Source organism: Artemia sp. Qi Xiang Cuo, chromosome 21 (genome assembly GCF_049724085.1).
Source record: "Artemia sp. Qi Xiang Cuo chromosome 21, ASM4972408v1, whole genome shotgun sequence".
In the NCBI taxonomy this organism is placed as follows: domain Eukaryota; kingdom Metazoa; phylum Arthropoda; class Branchiopoda; order Anostraca; family Artemiidae; genus Artemia; species Artemia sp. Qi Xiang Cuo.
Window position 1 is genome coordinate 52,835,038 of NC_142814.1, and position 5,593 is coordinate 52,840,630.

The window sequence follows — 5,593 nt, forward strand, 5'->3', positions numbered from 1 at the left end:
GACGTAAATCAAAGACAAACCACGCACCCCCAACGTTAAAAAAAATTTCTTGGACGAAATCAATTAAAAAAAACATCCCCCCAGCATAAGAATCAACCTTAAGTTTACCATAAGCAATCAAAAAATTCTATGACAACGATTCTTTATCTCACCTTGTTTCCTTCCCCGCATAAAAAAAAGAAAGTCCCATATAATAGAAATCTAAATTCTCATTCGATTATCAATCATAAGAAATCTTCCTATATTATGTTTAATGAAATATTAATTCCAGAAACAGCAAAAAAGGATGTGGCTAACAAATTTCATGATAATCTTTGTTGCCCAAACTATAGCCCAAGATATCGTAAAGCATAGAATAATCTTCAAACATGAGAATTCGTTACTTGCAAGTCACAATGCCTGGAAGATATCTATGAAACTGGATCCCAAACCGTTGGAAACCCTGTTTCAACAAGTCATCAGACTAGAGAAAGAATACTAATGAATTGAAGGTCTATATTCCAATTCTTAAAGTCGGAAAAAAGCCTGCAGACAACGAAAGACATGCACCAGAAGGAAAATACAGGAGATCTGCCCCCCATTATTCCTAAACTAAAATCGAAATTCCGAATAGCTTTAACAACAAAGAAAATACAGGATATCTACCCCCCATTATGCCCAAACTAAAATCGAAATTCCTAATATTTGACTTGGACAATAAAATAGCAAAGATTGATAAGGCTCTAGGAGCCAACAACAAAGAAAACAGAAGGAGAAGAGTATTAAGTAATGTGGACAATTCCAGAAGAGAACATACTACGACAAAATATACCACAAGTTCCTTTTTGACAACTTCCAAAAAAAAAAACTCAATGGGGGAAATTACGCCATGCTAAATGAATCACCAAGCATATGGGCATACCTCAAACAACTATGGCGAGACCATACGGCGAGCAACGTTACTAAGAAAGTATCTCCAAAAGAAATAAAGAAAAAGATCGACAAGCCACAAAGAAAGAAAAATGCCACGACAGCCATGCCCAAACTCGAGACAAGAACAGAGGAAATACAGCCCTCACTAACGGATATCACAACAAATGCAAGTCCAGAGTTAATCAAACAAAATGAACTGTCCCAAGAAAAATTAATTACGATAACACATTTGAAACCAACAACGTTTACAAAATGGTCATGGTCCACAGGACCAACATTTACAAAGACCAACTACTTCGGCAATATGTATATAAATTTAAGAGCAAGACTCCCAGTGTTGCAAACCAAGACTCAAACTATATTAGTTCAAGGACACCATTTGGATAACAAAAGGAGATTTACTGAAAGTAAAAAGAAAGAAAAACATGTACCCGAAAAATGCTGGACAATTGACGGCAAATACATGTGTGCCAGATTGGCCATGGCCGACGAACCAGCCAAAAACTACGTCGAATCGTTACCTGAGCTAAATGAGAAAAATGCCCTAAGAGTATCTATTCACCAATCCTTCTTAATATTGTATAGACAAAGACTCCAAGCACTATTTGAATTATTCAATACAGAAATACAAAAATTAAAGCAAAGTACCACAAGAATCTTCGAGGTATTCTTTCGAAAAAGCAAATACTGCAGATCAGCTAGTCTAATACCAATCGTAGGAGAATTAGCTTCACGCTTATTTGGGCTATCGACTGAAGAAGACCTCGATATCCTAAGGGAAAACGTGTGAAAACTAAAGAACGCCATGAACGTAACCTTACATGTCCAAACAATTCAAGCCAGTATAGCCAATTATCAGAGAGACAAAATTGAGGCAGTTTCAAAGAAAATATCAAAGACAGTAAACATAATGAATTATTTAAAAAATGAAGTAGATCGTGTGATTTCCGATTCGAGCCTCACCATGGTATCACTAGATACAGTGACAATGTCATTACTTAACTTGGCAACTGATGTTAGCAAATTTGAATTTGCATTATTTGCCCTTACTGGAGGAACCTTGTCATATGACCTCGTGGACCCTTAGAACCTAAAAAATATCCTAGATGAAATAAAAACACATCTAACGTTCGGTCTACATCTACCAACAGAGCCTGAAGTAGCTAACCTGTTCCCCTATTACACCAAACTAAAGGTTCACATCACGGAAATAAATGAACAACTATTTGCAGTAGTAACAATTCCATTAATAAATCAACAATCCATATATGACTTGTATAAAATTTCTACGTTTCCAGCATATACAGGTAGAACTAATTCGTTCATGACTATCACCCCCGAAGCGAAATACTTGCTAGTCGATCAAGATAGAAGGAAATACGCCTTAGCAAATCCACAGGACCTTAAGGAATGTGTAGCATTCAAAAACCTAGTATGTCAACTAACCCTGCCTATTTATAACGTAAAACCTGGATCCTGTATGTTAGATATATTTTTAAAAGAGAGTCAACACGAAGAAATTCCCAATTCATGCGAAGCGCTAGTAGGCAGTACTAAACTAGAAATATTTATTCATCTTAGAATTGACCTGTGGCTATTTTCTGTTCCAAGAGAAACAGTTGGGACTATCTCTTGTTATAATAACACAGAAAGAATCGATCCAAGCTACAGAACTGAACTACTATTACAAGACGTGGGAACAATAACCATAAAACAAGGATGTCGATTGGTAACCAAAGAAGCCACGGTACAAACACCACTGATAACCACAAGCACGAATATAATAAGCCCCAAGGTGGTCAATTTCCAACCAGTCAATTTATCGCATACAATTCCTAACATCGAAAACGAAGAAGTAAAAGCCGCAATATGGTCAAAAATAGAGAATGTCAAGGGAACATTACCACTAACAAAAATAAGAGAAGCCTTAGACTCTCAAATTCCCTTATTTACTAATGAAGACCAAAGATTGACGTACGTAGAAAGTAGATACGGACTATTCTCAAAATTTTTTGGTGGAATATCCTCCTGACGGTAGGATTCGTATTCATGATCTCTCTGACTATAAGAATACTATTGACCCTAAATTATGGAAGAATTATGATAACACGTAGAAAAAGGGCGAAGTCAGATCACATCGAGTCGAGTGAGATGCAAAACCTAAACCCGGAACTCCCTGATAACCCTTAAGCAAAAAAGTAAGGGAGGACATGATCGAACGAATGAGAATAGAGGCCCTCATTCGTGCAATATCCAGTCCCAAATCTCCGCTTATTGTTTGCATAAGCTCATGTAGCTGCAAAGATGTATTTCTTAAGCAGCATGGACGCGTGTAAACAGTAAAGACTTGAAAATTTATAGTAAATCGAGACCTCTCATACAACCATGTAACCTACCTCGCATGTAGTTTTATAATAGAAAATTAAATGCTAAAGTATATAAGTGTTGAATAACATTTAAAAATGTATTGAATATTGAACATGTGCCAAATGCACAAATATACATGTATACATATAATCACTAAATCTTGAAAATCTTATATAGTGTCATTTTTCGTAGACACAATCATTTTTCTTATGATTACCTTGCTTATCTCGTAGTAACCTAGGACCGCTGCAATATGCATGTAAAAGCATGAAGATTGCCTTTATTCGTTTTATGTTGGAGTTTAACCGAACCCATAATAAATTGATATTATTAGTTCGACTATTCACGACTATTATTTCAAACAATAGTCCCCGTATAATATCGTATAAATTGTGTATTATTGCTATATATATTTTAACTTATGTAATTATAAAGACCATATGATTCTGCCCAGATATTTATATTCCAGGAAGCAGAGTTATCACTGCAAATTAACTATTGGTGTACCAGCACGCAACACGGATACAACCCAGTAGCATCTACTTTCATCATTCGTCAACCACCGATAAGTACTCAACAGGGAAACCCCTGAAGACAATACCCTGATGACAATCCAAGTCACCCAAGCCTAGTACCAGATAACACCTCCCCCAAAAAATATCGACAAACCAAGAACCCCATACATGGGTACATACCTGAATTAATGATTACCTAGAGAACCACCCCGACCAGTCATGTCGTAAAACCGCATAAAATCCGTCGATAACTATCATTAGACGGAAAGGTCCCAAACATTAAATCCTAAGGACCAAGAATAACCCTAGAGTCAATCCCTCAAAGATTATATATCTTAAGCCCCAAATCAGAGACAATGTGTTGAACCGAGATCCCAAGCTCAAGTTTTGACCTTATTAAATGGAAGCCCAAAGTAAGAGTGTTAAGGTATGTGAGTATTATAGACACGTATAATGATGAAGTAAGTGTGAAGATCTTATGTATCTAACTTGTAACTTTGATGAATATTGAGAGATTATTAATTTGTCAAACTTTTTATTTGCGAATCATTTAAATATATCAGGGCTCTTGAAGTCAGTTATTTATCGTATCATTATAGCGTCAGGTGGAATTATAGTCGAGTATTAGAAAAAGCAAATATGTACCATTTTAAGTGATAAAATAATCCCAAAATCGGATCTTAATTAGTTAAAACCATGTAGAATTATTGTCATATCAGGTGAAGGAATTTTAATATTAGGTGGAGGAATAATAATCATTATATAATCATATAACCTAATGTGTTAGTCAATAGAAACTCTTTGGCCCTTTCGCCAAATAGAGTGAGTAGGTGATGGACTTTAAAGTAATGTCGTCATATATTTAGTCTCATAAAGCAATCGGGAATAAGAAAAAAAGATATATATTTTACCAAAGCAGAGTTAATTCAACACTTAATTGTCGAATTTAAAATGTAGCGAAACAATTGTATTACAATTATAACTCTATGAAAAAATATTTCCCACGGAAAAAGTAGGTTATAAATATCAGCGTGACCAATTGTACATGACACACGATCAACAATGTAATTTAAATCTTAAGAGCTAGAATTTCCAAACTGTCAAGAGATAGTAGAATTTATTGTACAAAAAAATAGCCTCTCAAGATACAAAGTAGAACTATGTATCCCACTGTAATTACAATGTAAAACTTTATTCCACTAAGAAAAATTCCAAAGTGAAGTTTCAAAAGTTATAAATCGTATCAAAGTTAATCAATTTCGACTAGCCGATTGGTACATCCCTGTCCAATAGTAATATGGGACATACAGTCTGAACCAATAGAACCAGTGTAATGTACTTTTTAGCAACGCCTGAATGTAACCTTTGGCGAAATCCCAGGGTATAGTACCTTCGAGTTTAGCAAGTTTCGGGCAGTCTATTGGCAGTCTATTGGCAGTCTATTGTCAGTCTATTTGGAGTCTATGATGAGTTTTATGTGAGTCTAGAAACAGTCTTATGTGAATCTATTTGCAGCCTAGTATCGGTTTAGAATGAACTTTTGTAAACATTTATTATCAGTGAATTAACTATTGCTTTATATTGCCCCAGTCAACAATTTTATCTTAGTGTCTTTGACTGCGAAGTGTTTTGATATTCCCGACAAGCTTTGTACCGATCATGTGAGTAAAAATAAATACATTACTTTCTCAATTGATTTTCTTTATGTTAGTATTTCTCAAGAGAGTTAGTCCTAGTGGCTCCAGTCGCTCTCAAGGGAACCTGAAACCTTTCAATCTGATTTCGACTCAGTATGGCCA

The 5,593-nt window shown here is 35.3% G+C and overlaps 1 pseudogene; it reads left to right on the forward strand.

The window, feature by feature from the left end:
• The first annotated feature begins 1,393 nt into the window (after positions 1-1,393).
• LOC148939730 (uncharacterized) lies at positions 1,394-3,102 on the forward strand (annotated as a pseudogene).
• Positions 3,103-5,593: the final 2,491 nt, after the last annotated feature.